Source organism: Chlorocebus sabaeus, chromosome 1 (assembly GCF_047675955.1).
Source record: "Chlorocebus sabaeus isolate Y175 chromosome 1, mChlSab1.0.hap1, whole genome shotgun sequence".
Classification (NCBI taxonomy): domain Eukaryota; kingdom Metazoa; phylum Chordata; class Mammalia; order Primates; family Cercopithecidae; genus Chlorocebus; species Chlorocebus sabaeus.
Window position 1 is genome coordinate 7,250,338 of NC_132904.1, and position 16,176 is coordinate 7,266,513.

Here is a 16,176-nt window from a genome sequence, read left to right on the forward strand (position 1 = left end):
TACTCTCCCAGGGGCTAGAAGGCACTCAGCACTCCCGGGGGCAGGGCCTGGGGAGGTGGGCATGGAGAGAATGTCGGGTTGGGGCAAGGCCTCAGGCTACCTCAGGAGCAGGAAAATGTGCCTGCCTGCCCCCAGCTTCTTCCATTCCTATGTGGCTGCTGTACACCTTTGGCTGTGAGCCTGTGGCTCTTTTCTCAACAAACCTCTTCTCCCTCAACAGCCCAGCCATGAAAGGCTGCTACATGGGAGGCTTGTTCTCAAGGCCATTGTTTCTGTTATGGGCTTTGAAAAAGTCTAATTTGAAACCCAAAGCTTAGCAACGACTTCTTTGTTCCCTGCATCTGCCCTCCCTGGAGGTCGTGCTGGGAGAGCCCGTCCAGTGGGCAGCGTCTGTGTGCTGCGAATAGGGCAGCTGTAGGGAAGAGAGGAATGAAAGGAAAAACAAAAAACCACAGAATCAAAATAATACTCTTCCATGCAGATCTGGTCAAAGTCCTATCCGCTCCCCCATCCTCCCACTTTGCCCTGGAAAGGCAAGATACTTATCAGGTTGCTGGGCTGTGGAGAGCTTTCAGGAGGTGTTTATGTATTTGCATATATGTATGCATATGCACACAGATTTGTGTGGGTGAATTCGTGTGTGTGAGTGTATATAGTTGGTGGTCGAGGTTTTTATTTTTATTTTTGTGAGACAGGGTCTCGCTCCATTACCCAGGTTGGAATGCAGTGACGTGATGATAGCTCACTGTAGCCTCAATCTCCTGTGTTCAAAGGATCCTCCCTCCTTAGCCTTCCAAGTAGCTGGGACTACAGGCATGTGCCACCATGCTCCGCTAATTTTTTTTTTTTTCTGTAGAGACAGGGTCTTGCTATGTTGCCCAGGCTGGTCTCGACCTCCCAGGCTCAAGTGATCCTCCTGCCTCAGTCTTCCAAGTAGCTGGGACTACAAGTGTGTACCACCACGTCCAGCTAATGAAAAAAAAACTTTTTTTTGGTAGAGATGGGTGTCTCACTGTATTGTCCAGGCTAGTTTCGAACTCCTGGGCTCAAGGGGTCGTCCCATCTTGGCCTCCCAAAGTGTTGAGATTACAGGCCTCAGTCATTGCACCCAGTCTGTTGTTGTTTAGAGCAGCTTACTTGGGTTCAAATCCTCACTCTGCTATTTATTAAGTGTGCAATCTTGAAAAAGTTACTTAAGCGCTCTCTGCCTCAGTTTTTCTCATCTGTAAAATGGGGATACTAATAGTAATTAACTCACAGAGTTGTGAAAATTACATTTTGAGAGAGGTTGGCACATGAGTGCTGCTGTGTTAACTGGGATCATTGCTCTATTTGCACTGTAAGCACGCCTCAGGCTTTTTTGTTAATCACAGAGTATTTCATTGTGTGTGTGCATCCTAGTCTCCTATCGATGGACTAAGGATTTTTCTGATTTTTGATGTTACGAATAATGCAGCAAGGAACACACTGGGCATGTGCATTTTTATCTTAAAAGTTATAGGCTGGGCGTAGTGGCTCATGTCTATAATCCCAGCACTTTGTGAGACTGAGGCAGGTGGATCACGAGGTCGGGAGATTGAGACCAGACTGGTCAATACAGTGGAATCCTGTCTGTATTAAAAATAGGAAAATTAGCCCGGCATGGTGCGGATCAGGTCAAATCCAAAGCTGAGCAATGACTTCTTTGTTCCCCTTGTTCCTTGGTGGCACATTCCTATAGTCCCAGCTACTCTAGAGGCTGAAGCATGAGAATTGCTTGAACCAGGGAGGCAGAGGTTGCGGTGAGCCAAGATTGTGGCACTGCACTCCAGCCTGGGCAACAGAGCAAGACTCTGTCTCACCAAAAAAAAAAAAAAAAAGAAAGAAAGAAAGAAAAGAAAACTTACAGCCAAATTACCTCCTCCAAAGGTAGTACCATTTTATCTGCCTACACCACTCATTTCCCCACACCCTCTTCAACACGGGATATCATCAATTTACTCTAATATTTTTTTTTTTTTTTTTGAGGTGGAATCTCGCTCTGTCGCCCAGGCTGGAGTGCAGTGGCTGGATCTCAGCTCACTGCAAGCTCCGCCTCCCAGGTTTACGCCATTCTCCTGCCTCAGCCTCCCCAGTAGCTGGGACTACAGGCGCCCGCCACCACACCCGGCTAGTTTTTTGTATTTTTTTAGTAGAGATGGGGTTTCACCGTGTTAGCCAGAATGGTCTCGATCTCCTGACCTCGTGATCCGCCCGTCTCGGCCTCCCGAAGTGCTGGGATTACAGGTGTGAGCCACCGCGCCTGGCCAATTTACTCTAATTTTTACCAATCTCATTGGGAGAAATGATGGTTTATTGTTGTTTTCATTTTCATTTCTTTGATGACAGGGTGGTCGGGCATCTCTTCATGTGTGTATTGACCTGTTTGTCTCCTCTTCTGTGAATTTTGCATTTTCTTCCTTTGCCCATTTTCCTGCTGGATTGTTTTCTACTGGGTTAAAAAAAAAAAAATTATAGGCCAGTCATGGTGGCTCATGCCTGTAATCCCAGCACTTCGGGAGGCCGAGATAGATGGATCACGAGTCAAGAGATTGAGACCATCCTGGCCAACATGGTGAAACCCTATCTCTACTAACAACACAAAAATTAGCCAGGCATGGTGGCATGTGCCTGTAATCCCAGCTACTCAGGAGGCTGAGGCAGGAGAATTGCTTGAACCCAAGAGGTGGAGGTTGCAGTGAGCTGAGATTGCACCACTGCACTCCAGCCTAGGCAACAGAGTGACACTCCTTCTCAAAAAAAAAAAAAAAAAAAAAAAAGAAGGCCAGGGGCGGTGGCTCACACCTGTAATCCCAACACTTTGGGAGGCCGAGGTGGGCAGATCACAAGATCAGGAGATTGAGACCATCCTGGCCAGCATGGTGAAACCCCGTCTCTACTAAAAATACAAAAATTAGCTGGGCGTGCTGGTGGGCGCCTGTAATTCCAGCTACTCGGGAGGCTGAGGCAGGAGAATCGCTTGAACCCAGGGGGCAGAGGTTGCAGTGAGTCAAGATCGTGCCACTGGACTCTAGCCTGGCGACAAAGCGAGACTCCTTCTGAAAAAAAAAAAAATTATAGGCATTCTCATGTTTTCTGCCTACAAATGTTTTCCTCACTGCAGCCTCAGCCTCCTGAACTCAAGGAATCCTCCCACCCCAGTCTTCTGAGTAGGTGGGTCTCTAGGTGGATGCCACCATACCCGGCTAATTTTGTTTATTTTTGGTATAGATGAAGTGTCCTTGTTTCTTGTATGGTAGATATTTTCTCCCAGGCTGTCTCTTGTCTGTTTTCTTTTTTAGTATATTATTTAATTTAGAATAGTTTTAGATTGACAGAAAAATCACAGAGATAGTACAGAGTTCCCGTATAGTCCACACCCAGCTTCCTCTATTATTATCTTATGTTATTATTATACATTTGTCACAGTTAATGAACCAATATTGATACATTATTGCTAAGTCCATACTTTACTCTGATTTCCTTAGTTTTTACCTACTGTCGTGTCGTGCCTGACCCCTGTTGATGCCAATAGCGACGGCACCGTGTCCAAGAGGCTGAAGAAGAGACCTGCAGGCAGTGAACGAGACATAGGGTTTATTTATTTATTTAGCTTTTTTTGAGACAAGGTCTTGCTCTGTTGCTCATCCTGGAGTGAGTGCAGTGGCATGATCACTGCTCACGGCAGCCTCATCCTCCTGCACTCAAGTGATCCTCCCACCTCAGCCTCCTGAGTAGCTAGAACTACATGTGCATGCCACTACACCCGGCTAATTGTTTTTATTTTTTGTAGAGATAGAGTCTCACTGGGTGTCCAAGGCAGGTCTTGAACTCCTGGGCTGAAGCAGTCCTCCCACCTCAGTGCCGGGATTATAGGTGCGAGCCATCACACCTGCCTGAGACACAGGGCTGATTGAGGGGGACTTACGTACGAGGACGGTCCAGCGGCAGCAGGCTGGACAAGAGAACCACTACTGTTTGTAAACAGCATGCAGTTTATATAGCATTTTTACTTAGCAACCTTCACCTAACCCAAAGCAAAGGGCCTTGACCCTGTACATGACCTGAGTTCCAAGGGATGGGCCAAGGGGTCTTCATAGATAAGGGGTGAATCTCTAGAGCAGCCACTCTCAGATTCCTTAGCTCAGGACCGTCACGCGTGTTTCTTACATCTTTCTCAGGGTATGCTTATGTTATTGGTGTCAGATGCATCTGCCACACCTGTCCTTCTTCTGTCCCAGGGTCCCCCCACAGTACACCACATTACATTTACTCTTCATGTCTCCTTAATCTCCTCTTGGTTGTGACGGTTTCTCAGCTATCCTCATTTAAAACCTTTTTTTGTTTTGGGATTTTTTTTTTTTTTGAGACGGATTCTCGCTCTGTCGCCCAGGCTGGAGGGCAGTGTCAGTATCTCGGCTCACTGCAGCTTCCATCTCCCGAGTTCAAGCGATTCTCCTGCCTCAGCCTCCCGAGTAGCTGGGATTACAGGCGTGTACCACCACATCTGGCTAATTTTTGTATTTTTAGTAGAGACAGGGTTTCACCATGTTGACCAGGCTGGTTTCGAACTCCTGACCTCAGGTGATCTGCCCACCTGGGCATCCCAAAGTGCTGGGATTACAGGCGTGAGCCACCACACCCAGATTTAGGGGTTTTTTTTGAGATGGAGTCTTGCTCTGTTGCCCAGGTTGGAGTGCAGTGGGGTGATCTTGGCCCACTGCAACTTCCGCCTCCTGGGTTCCAGCAATTCTCCTGCCTTAGCCTCCCGAGTAGCTGGGATTACAGGCGCCCACTACCATTCCTGGCTAATTTCTATATTTTTAGTAGAAATGGGGTTTCACCATGTTGGCCAGGCTGGTCTCCAGCTCCTGGCCTCAAGAGATCAGCCCACCTCAGCCTCCCAAAGTGCTGGGATTACAGGCATGAGCCACCAGGCCAAGTCTAAAACCATTTTTAAATTGTACTTATTTTTTATAGATGAGGTTTTGCTGTTTTGCCCAGGCTGGTCTCAAACTCCCAGGCTTAAGTGATCTTCCCACCTTGGTCTCCTGAGTAGCTGGGATTACAGGTTTCCTTGTTTGTTTTTTAAATGACCTTGACAGTTTTGAGAAGGTCTGCCATCTGTTTTGCAGAATGTCCCTCAATTGGCATTTGTCTTTCTCGTGATTAGGGCAGGCTGATGGGTTTTAGGCGAAAAAATCATAGAGGGAAAGTGCCACTTTCATCATAACCTTCATGTTGCTGGTGTCGGCCTTGGTCACCTGGCTGGGCTAGTATTTGTCAGGCTTCTCCACTGTATTTTTATTAATTTTTCGAGTGGGAGTCTTGCTCTGTCACCCAGGCTGGAGTGTGGTGGCACAATCTCGGCTCACTGCAACCTCCGCCTCCTGCGTTTAAGCGATTCTCCTGCCTCAGCCTCCCGAGTAGCTGGGATTACAGGCACCCGCCACCGTGCCTGGCTAACTTTTGTATTTTTAGTAGAGACCCGGTTTCACCATGTTGGCCAGGCTGGTCTTGAACTTCTGACCTCAAGTGATCTGCCTGCCTCAGCCTCCCAAAGTGCTGAGATTACAGGCGTGAGCCACTGCACCCGGCCTTCTCTACTGTAAGTTACTCTTTTATTCCCTTGTCTATTGTCTTTTACTGTGTTTATGGTGCCTTTCATACAGAAATTTGACATATTCAGTCTTGGTAGAGCTGGACATCTGTCGTCTAAAAGACAGCAGCTGTGGCGGTGGCAGCCCCTAGGTTTCAAGTGCTCCTGGCACACCTAGCCCTGTGCTAAGAGCTTCCGAATGTCGCCTCACTGATCCCGCAGGACAGCCCATAAGATTTGTCCCGACACTGTCTGCATTTCATAGATGAGAACACAGGATCTTCCAGCCATGAGCCACACTGGAGCTAGCAAGTGGCAAAGTCAAGATTCATACCCGGATCTGTGTGACCCTGCACGTAACAGCTTAATGTAGAATCAAAGCCCAGAGATGCTTGTCCAAGTCTGCCCAGCAAGTCAGCAGCTCTGCCCACAGCCCTCCGTATGGCCAGGCCACCTCTGACACCGCTGAGTCTGCAGTGATTTCTCACACACCATGCCCTGCCTGACCTCAGTCTCTGCTTCAGGCTGCCCATTCCTGACCCTCCTCCAGCTTGTGTCCCTTGGCTGCCATGGCTTCCAGCAGCCTCAGGGGAAGAGACCCAGACTTCCCAGCAAATAAACACCGCCCACAGATGTCCAAACATACAGAGATAAGTGCTCCCTCTTGCCACAGCTGAGACTGGCTGGAATTCCAAATATTTCATTTAGCTTCTGCTTCTCCTGGTGATGGCTCTGGGTCCTGAGTTCTCATTGGAACAGTATGTGGCCTCTTCTGTATGGTGGAGGTGATACCTGCACCATGGGACATAGTCATCATCAACAACGGCAGTAGTAGGAACTAACAGCCACAGTCCTGGTTTGGATGCATTTTATATTCATTTATTTTTAGGGACAGGGTCTTCTTCTGTCACCCAGGCAGGAATGCAGTGGGACCTTGTTTTGTTGTTGTTATTGTTGTTGTTTAAGACAGGGTCTTGCTGTGTCGCCCAGGCTGGAGTGCAGTGGCGCGATCTCAGCTCTCTGTAACCTTGGCCTCCCAGGCTCAAGTGATCCTCCCACCTCACCCTCCCAAGTAACTGGGACTGTAGGCATGCACCACAATGCCAGGCTACATTTTTTTGGATTTTTTAATGGGATTTCACCATATTGCCCATGCTGGGAGTGCCACCTTCTTAGCTCACTGCAGCTTTGAGCTCCTGGGCTTAAGCAATTCTCCAGCCTCAGCCCCCATCCATGAGTAGCTAGGTCTTGAATACATTTTATAAAACAATTGTGAGCAAAGTCTTCACAGACATCTTGGAAGCATCTTCACCATCAGACGGAGCCCCTTTGTGGGTTGTCGAACAAGGTTGTTGTTCCTCTAATCCCAGCTACTCAGGAGGCTGAGGCAGGAGAATTGCTGGAAGTCGGGAAACGGAGGTTGCAGTGGGCAGAGATCGCTCCACTGCACTCCAGCCTGGGTGACAGAGCGAGACTCTGTCTCAAAAAACAAAAACAAACAAAAAAAAACCTCTCTATTTTGAACATACACGAAATTAGATACTCCCAGCCCTACCTAGTACCCAAGCTGATCTTGCTTCACGTACATTCTTGTCCATTTCCCTCACCTTTGAAGCAAATCCCAGACATTAGTTTATTCCATTCATCACAAAGAAAATAATCTGAAAGATGAGGAGTCTTTTATCAGTATAATAATAATAATAATAATTATTATTATTATTATTTGAGACAGAGTCTTGCTCTGTCGCCCAGTTTGAAGTGCAGTGGCGCGATTTCGGCTTACTGCAACCTCTGCCTCCTGGGTTCAAGCGATTCTTCTGCCTCAGCCCCTCAGTAGCTAGGACTACAAGTGCTTGCCACCACACTGGCTAATTTTTGTATTTTTAGTAGAAATGGACGACAGGCGCCTGCCACCATGCCCGGCTAGTTTTTTGTATTTTTTTAGTAGAGACGGGGTTTCACCGTGTTAGCCAGGATGGTCTCGATTTCCTGACCTCGTGATCCACCCATCTTGGCCTCCCGAAGTGCTGGGATTACAGGCTTAAGCCACCGTGCCTGGCCTAATTATTTTTTTAGCAGTAGAGATGAGGTCTTGTTATGTTGCCCAGGTTGGTGTTAAACTCCTGAGCATGCCTGTAATCCCAGCACTTTGGGAGGCCGAGGTGGGCAGATCACGAGGTCAGGAGTTCGAGACTAGCTTGGCCAACATGGTGAAACCCCGACTCTACTAAAAATACAAAAAATTAGCCGAGCATGGTGGCAGGTACCTGTAATCCCAGCTACTTGGGGGACTGAGGGAGGAGAATCGCTTGAACCTGGGAGGCAGAGGTTGCAGTGAGCTGAGACTATGCCACTGCACTCCAGCCTGGGCAACAGAGCGAGACTCCATTTCAAAAAAAAAGAAAAACAACTCCTGAGCTCAAGTGATCCTCCTGCTTCAGCCTCCCAAAGTGCTGGGATTACAGGTGTGAGCCGCCATGCCCAGCCCTGTGTTGCCTTTTGAAATAACCTTTAAAAGACTTGTTTCCAAAACATCTAATTCTTGCAGCCTCGAATTCATAGCCTCATAAGTAATTTATAAATCTATGTTACATCTTTTATTTTATTTTATTTTATTTTTGAGACAGAGTTTCACTCTTGTTGCCTAGGCTGGAGTACAATGGCGTGGTCTTGGCTTACTGCAACATCCATCTCCTGGGTTCAAGCAATTCTCCTGCCTCAGCCTCCCAGGTAGCTGGAACTACAGGTATGTGCCACCACTCCTGGCTAATTTTTGTGTTTTTATTAGAGACGAGGTTTCGCCATGTTGACCAGACTGGTCTTGAACTCCCGACCTCAGGTGATCCACCCGCCTCAGCCTCCCAAAGTGCTGGGATTACAGGCGTGAGCCTCTGTGCCAGGCCTGATTTTAATTTTTATCAAAGCAACCTATGTGCTTAGTTTACAAAATCAAATAGTTGAATTCAACCTGGGAAAACTGATTTCAAAAAAAATCAAATAGTTGAAGACTTAAGAAAACCAGCAGCACTTGGCCCTATCCCATGCCACCGCCAGGGCAGCTGCTCTGGGAGGTATTTCCTCTGAGATTTACCTCTGTATTTCTAGATCATATGCTTGCATTGCAATTTCTTGGTTTTTCAAATTTGGACACTATCTATTGACTTCCTACTATGGAAGATGAGAGCTTGACTCTTCTATCTCCCTCCCACTCCCCACATATATACACACCTATCCTTTCCTCTGGTCCTCCCAACAGAGTTCCATTGTGATTTTTGGTTAAGTGAATATTTGTTGATTACATTCTTTTTACTATGTAAATATCATTTACAGCTGAGCCGCTTAGTGTTCTAAGTGTTCATTTCCATTCTTGTGTTTGTTTTGTTTTCATAGCTATGGGGCTGGGGCTTGATTGTTCAGGGTTCCCAGAGTCCTACCCAGAGCAGAAGTTGGTACACATTTGCTGAATGAACGAATGAGGCTTGAGAGCTGAGTGTGGTGGCTCATGCCCATAATCCCAGCATTCCTGGAGGCAGAGGCAGGAGGATCACTTGAGCCCAAGAGTTGAAGACCAGCCTGGGTGATATAGCAAGACTTCATCTCTACTTTTTATTAAAAAAAAAAATTGGGGGCTGGGCACCATGGCTCATGCCTGTAATCCCAGCACTTTGGGAGGCTGAGGCGGACAGATTACCTGAGGTCAGGAGTTTGAGGCTAGCCTGGCCAACATGATGAAATGCTGTCTATACTAAAAATACAAAAATTAGCTGGGCATGGTGGTGCACCCCTGTAATCCCAGCTACTTGGGAGGCTGAGGATACTCACTTGAACCCAGGAGGCAGAGGTTGCAGTGAGCTGAGATCACGCCACTGCACTCCAGCCCAGGCGACAGAGCAAGACTCTGTCAAAAAACAAAAAACAAAAACAAAAATAAAAATAAAAAGTGTTTTGTTTTGAAAAGAGAGGGCAGACGTCTGCCTGTAAATTCAAAAGATTAGAGAGGGAACCCCAAATTCACAAGTTCTGCTACCTGACCCAAGTAAGCCCCCTTCCATGAAGTTTCCTAAACTCTTTTGGATGCTGAAGCCTCATTCAATAAATCATTCATTCACTCAATTCAGTTAACAACTTTTTTTTTTTTTTTTTTTTGAGGTGGAGTCTTACTCTGTTGCCCAGGCTGGAGTGCGATAGCATGGTCTCGGCTCACCGCAACCTCCACTTCCCAGGTTCAAGTGACTCTGCTGCCTCAGCCTCCTGAGTAGCTGAGATTACAGGCATGCACCACCATGGCTGGCTACTTTTTATTTTTTTAGTAGAGATGGGGTTTCTGCATGTTGATCAGGCTGCTCTCAAACTCCCAACCTCATGTGATCCGCCCATCTCAGCCTCCCAACGTGCTGGGATTACAGGTGTGAGCCACCATGCCCGGCCTCAGTTAACAACTATTAAATGAGCACCTATTAAGTGCCAGGTATTGGGAATACAGCAGGACACAAAACATATCAAATTCCTGCCCCATGGAGCTGACATTCTGGTGGGGGAGACAATAAGTAAATGTCAGCCAGCATAAACAGGTAAGGAGCAGAGAGAAAGGGTGGGTTGGGGAGAGCTGGGTTTGTTGTTGTTGTTGTTGTTGTCGTAGTTTGAGACTGAGTCTCACTCTGTGGCCCAGGCTGGACTGCAGTGGCACAATCTTGGCTGACTGCAATCCCGCCTCCCGGTTTCAAGCAATTCTCCTGCCTCAGCCTCCCAAGTAGCTAGGATTACAGGAGTGTGCCACCATGCCAGGCTAAGTTTTGTATTTTTAGTAGAGACGTGATTTTGCCATGTTGGCCAGGCTGGTCTCGAATTCCTGGCCTCAAGTGTTCCATCTGCCTCAGACTCCCAGAGTGCTGGGATTACAGAGATTAGCCACCTCACCCAGCCAAGACCTGTTTTTGGTAGAGGTCAAGGAAGGCCTCTGTGATGAGGCAGTTAATGAGCAGAGAGGCAAGGAAGTGAGGCAGGCATTTTGGGAAAGTATTTCAGGTAGACAGAACGGCAAGTGCAAAGGCCCTGAGGTGGGATGTGTGTTGGGTTCCAGGAACAACAAGGGGCCAGGGTGAGTGGCGCCGAGGGAGAGGCCTCCCAATGAATTTGGAGGCACCCAGAGGGTAGAGTGTCAGGGGCCATGGAATTTACTCTGCATGAACAGGGAAGACATTTCTGAATTTAGATCAGAGAAGTGCCTGGACCTGGCTTTTGTTTTAGAGGCATGTCCCTGGACCTTGTGTGATAAGTAAATAGCAGAGGGTGAAGCTGAACATGGGCCACCCGCTAGGAGGCTGCAGAAATGATCCCAGTGAGAGATGACAGTGGCTCAGCTGTGGTGCTGAGGGTGAGGGGAGGAGCTCAGAGAGTGTGGATATATTTTATTTTGAAGATGAGGCTGACAAGGTTAGTGGTGGGTGTGGATGTGGAGCGCCAGGAGAAGCGTTCGCTGCTTGCTTCACTGCTTCCTCCATCAGTGCAACCGAGCGGCCCCATTTTCCCGGCAGGATTTTTATTTCCGTCTCTCAGGCTTTGTCCTCACAGGAAGCTCGCAGGAAGCTGCGGAAGGTGTCTAGTCAGGCTGAGCGTCACACTGGTTTAGGAATTGGGGCCTCCGTTTAATCTCCCTCATCTCACTGCCCCAGTTAGCACTTAACTCTGTTCTGCTTTGTAGCAGAGCAACTAGTCCAGAAAGTGTCACCAACCATGGATGTTTCCATCCTTCCAACTGTCATCACACTGACTAGACATTGTCTGTTGTCTGTGTTCAGGAGGTGACAACCATGAGAGTGAGGGTGGAGAGGTGGGACCCGTGGCTTCAGCTTGGGTGTGTGGACAGAGCGGGGGAAGGCCCAGGAAGCGTCCCACACAGGCACAGGCAGACGCAGGGGCGCAGGCGTGCCACCACCATCACTGACGCATCCGCCTCCTGCTGTCAGGGCTGAGGCCTTTGCTGGGAAGGGAGGACTAAGTGCTCCTGGCCTCTGGGAGCAGCTACTGGGGCAAGTGGAACTCAGGCAGAGGGAAACAAGACAGAAGGTGAAGCTATGCCAAGGAGGCCAGATGGGGTGTTGGGTATAGGGCACTCAGCTGTGTGTGACCCAGTTAAGCCCGCCCCTCCCTCTGAGCCTCTGTCTGCACTCCTCCCAGTGGGCCCCACCCACCCTCCATGCTCACATGACCACAAGGAATCTTTCTAAGCTACTGCTCTCCCTCCTATGCTGAACTCTGCGATGGCTCCCCGGTGCTCCTCAGGCCAAGTTCAAACTCTTGTTCTTGTCTTCCTGGTCCTTTTTTTTTTTTTCCTTTTTTCGGACAAGGTCTGGCTCTGTCTCTCAGGCTGGAGTGCAGCGCCACAATGTCAGCTCACCGCAACCTCCGCCTCCTTGGCTCAAGCGATCCTCCCACCTTAGCCTCCTAAGTAGCTGGGACCACAGGCGTGCACCACCATGCCCAGCTAAAATTTTTTTTTTTTTTTTTTTTTTTTTTTTGAGAGGGAGTCTTGCTCTGTCCCCCATGTTGGAGTGCTGTGGCGTGATCTCAGCTCACTGCAACTTCCGCCTCCCAGGTTCAAGTGATTCTTCTGCCTCAGCCTCCTGAGTAGCTGGGATTACAGGTGTGCACCACCCCGCCCAGCTGATGTTTGTATTTTTAGTAGAGATGGAAGTTTCACCATGTTGGCCAGGCTGGTCTTGAATTCCTGACCTCAGGTGATCCACCCACCTTGGCCTCCCAAAGTGCTGGGATTACAGGCGTGAGCCACCGCGCCTGGCTCTTCCTGGTCCTTTAAACTCTATCCCTTGCCAACCTCTCTGTCCTCACATCCCCTGGTTCTACCTTTTCCCCAGGAAACTGAGTTTGCCTTGTTCTCCCAATATTCCAGCTGTTCCACATTGCATGCCTTTGCACCTGCTGTTCACTCTGCCTCTTGTGCCCTTCCAACTTTTCCACTAGGGTGGCCCACACTCAGCTCTGCCGGCCCCTCCTCAGGAGGCCGTCTCTGGTGCCCACCCTCCAAGACCTAACCTTGCCTTCCTCAGGGCACCTTTGCTGCTGGGGTGTGGTTCCTCTACCAGGTTGAACTTCAGTGAGCAGGCGCGACTCATCTTTGCTGGTGTCCTCGCCTAGCAGGGCTCTGAGTGAGCCTTGCCAAGTATTGATGAACTGATTGCTTGTACCTGAAGCTCAGAGAAGGGAGACATGGCCTGGCTGGAGTGGGGCAGGGAGGGTTCTTTGGCAGCCACAGTGGGAGTATGGAGTGGGGAGAAAGCGCCTTCCTCCCAAACCCACAACCATGCAGGTCACTGAAGGAGAGCCCACCTCCTGGGAGGCCCAGGACGGCCATCTGGTCTGGGGCTGGACCCACTTTCCCAGATCCTGATGGCCCTTCCCTGCCGCCCATGGCCCTGCCAAGGCCAAGCCCAGCCAAGGTGAGCTGAGGACACGCTGGGCTCCAAATGCCAGGCTTCCGAGGCACTCATTGAGCCGGCGCTTCTATGGGCTGGCCCTGGGCTCGGCACAGTGTGTGCCTTGGCCCTGCTCCATCCTCCAGGTCGCCTTGAGCCAGGTGCTATTATTAACATCCCCATTTTTCAGAGGAGGCTGCTGAGGCTGGGAGATGAGACCTGCCCTGGGTTGTACGGGGAGAACATCCTGGAACTGGCTCCTAAGAACCAAGGACCAACCACTCCAAGTGTTTTACATGTATTAACAACTTTGTAAGGAGGGACAACCAATTGGAGGCGCAGAGAGGTTAAGTGACTTGCCTGATGTCACCCAGCTAGCAAGTGGTAGAGCCGGGATTCAAACCCGGGCACTTTGGCCACGGAGTTTTACTCTCTAGCATGATGAAGAGGATGGTGAGGAGTGGGTGATGGTGGTATTGCCTCTCCGGACACAGCATGCTGCAGTTTGCAAAGCGTTTACACACTCGACATCTCATCTGACCTTCAGCCCAAAGGAGAAACAAAGATCACGATCCCATTTTACAGAGGAGAAAATGAAGACCAGGGGAGGGCAGCGATGTCCCCAGGGTCACTCAGCAAGCTGGTTGCAGGCTGGAGGCTTGGACTCGGGCTTCCACCCAAGCCTGAGCCCCCTCCTGTCTCTTCTGACTGGCTGGACACCCTGAGTTTGGTGCCTCCCAGGGAAGGGGGCTTTGGATATCCAGTGCAGGCAGAGAACTCTGGGCTGGGAGTAGGAGCTCTAGAGGGGGACCTCCAGCTTTGCCTCTGGTTTGCTATGGGAGCCTCCGTTTCCTCATCTGTAAAATAAATGGGCTGCATCTTTTGGACTCCTAGGGCGCTTCCAGCCTGAGTTTGCAGCCTCCACTCTGAGCAGTGGGTGGGGCACAGCGTTCCCTGCTTGCTTCGCCGCCTCCCCTATTAGTGCAGCCGAGCAGGCCCACTGCCCCTGCAAGATGGTTTTTTTCTACTTCTCGAAGGCTTTGCCCTCACAGGAAGCTCGCAGGAAGCTGGGGAAGATGTCTGGCCAGGCCCAGAATGTCACAGTGGTTCAGGAGTCAGGACATCTGTGTGATATTCACCTTGCCGCCCCAGTGAGCACTTACTCCATTCTGCCTCGTAGCAGAGCAGCCAGTCATCTGTCTGTCGGTCTGTCTGCCTCTGCAGCCACAGTGAGCTCCTTGAGGGAAGGGGTCATATGGGCAGATCAAAGCCTGATAAGTAGTGAGCTCCCCAGCCCTGGAAACATGAGGAGAGGCTGGGTGAGGGATGTTGGGATGTTGAGCAGGAGAGAGTGGAGCTTGGTGGGGTGGGACTGAGGCGGTCACAGGCTCCTCCAGATCCTGTCTGTAGGACCCCATGAGGGGTACCTGAGACCCCATGGCATGGGAGAGGACTGGGTTGCTCTGCTGACTGGGGGCAGCTGAAATAGAACATAGAAATGGACTCGACCAGGATGTCTTCATGTGACCATTGGGCATCCACCGGCCTAAGGGTGGATAAACAGAGAGCCCAAGGCTTTTGCCCTGGTGGAGCCATCTGTCTGCATGGGCCATGTTGCCCACCAACACTGGGGAGGCCTCCACTGGCACCAGAGCCCCTTCCATGTGTCTACAATGTCAGCAAGGTCTGTTTGTGGTTGGGGGCAGGTTCTCTGCAGGTTGGCTCATGGCTGGCAGAGGGTTCACTGCCAGGAAGCTGTCTTATCCCTATTCCTCTCACCAGGTTTGAACCCAGCCCTGCTATGGCTCTGGCCCAGCTCAGTGCGGTCCATGCCTCCTCCGGTCACCTCCGCCCACCCTAGGAGCTGGCAAGGAAAGTTATCATCTCCCTTTGACAGAGGAGGAAATGGAGGCCCAAGGGCATGAGTGTGTGGGCGGCAGTCACGGAGCCTGGCCTGAGGCCCAGCCAGTGTCCTTCCCAGCTACCCACCTGCCCCATGACCGAGAAGTTCTTATGTGCAGACGAAACCAGGATGGGGAAGACCTGAAGAAGTCTTGAGTGGGGCAGGGAGCAGGGAGAGGAGATGGGGAATCATTTGCAGCAAATGTGTGCAGAGCCTGGGCCAGGGGCATCTGCTGCGTCCTAGACCATTGAATGGGTTGGCACTTCCCGGGTGAGCTCTGTTCTCTCCAGCCTCTGGACCTTTCCCACGCCGTTCCACCTTTCCCTCCACCTGAAAGATTGATCCCCTCCCTTTGTCTGGCCAAATCCTGCTCATCTTCCAGGTCTCAGCCTCAATGCATTCAACAAATGTTTCTTCCTACAATGTGGCGGCCACTGTGCAGGGTGAGCTGCTCATGGTGAGTGGGAGACATGGCCCTGCCCTCAAGGAGTTTCCAGTCTCCTGAGGGAGCCACGTGTTACTAACATGGAATGAGTCAGGGTAGGCTCGTGGCTATAAAGAGCAGCCCCTGAATCAGTGGCTTAACATGATGAAGGCCTATTTTGCACTCAAGTCACTGTCCAAATGGGCGGCAGGTGACTCTGTTCCAGGTGAATTCTACAAGCACACCTTGTGAGTTTCCTGCGGTTGCTGTAACGACACCAAACCCAGTGGCTGAAAGCGACAGAAATGGGTTCTCTCGTCGTTCTGGGGAACAGCAGCCTGAGGTCAAGGTCAAGGTGCCAATGGGGCCACACTCCCTTTTTGCAGCTTCTGTGGTGTTGGCAATCCTTGGTTTCCAAGGTTTGTGGCCACGTCACTCCAATCTCTGTCTCCATCTTTGTGTCGCCTCTCCTCTGTGTCTTTCCTTTGTGTGCCTCTCTGACAAGGACACCTGTCACTAGATTTAGGGCCTACCTGGGTAATCCACAGTGATCTCTTCCTCTCAAGATCTTAACTTAATCACACCCGCAAAGACCTGTTTTCCAAATAAAGTCACACTCACAGGTTCGGGGGTTAGAACATGGACAAATCTCCTTGGGGCCACCATTGGACCCCCTCCACACCCGATGTCTAAGTGCCTGGGGCCAGACACTGAGCCAGGATTCTGGGAAGGTGAAGGACAGGGAGACCAGCTCAGTCTGGGGGAGCAGGAGAGGGAGACATCCCTGAGGATGAGACAC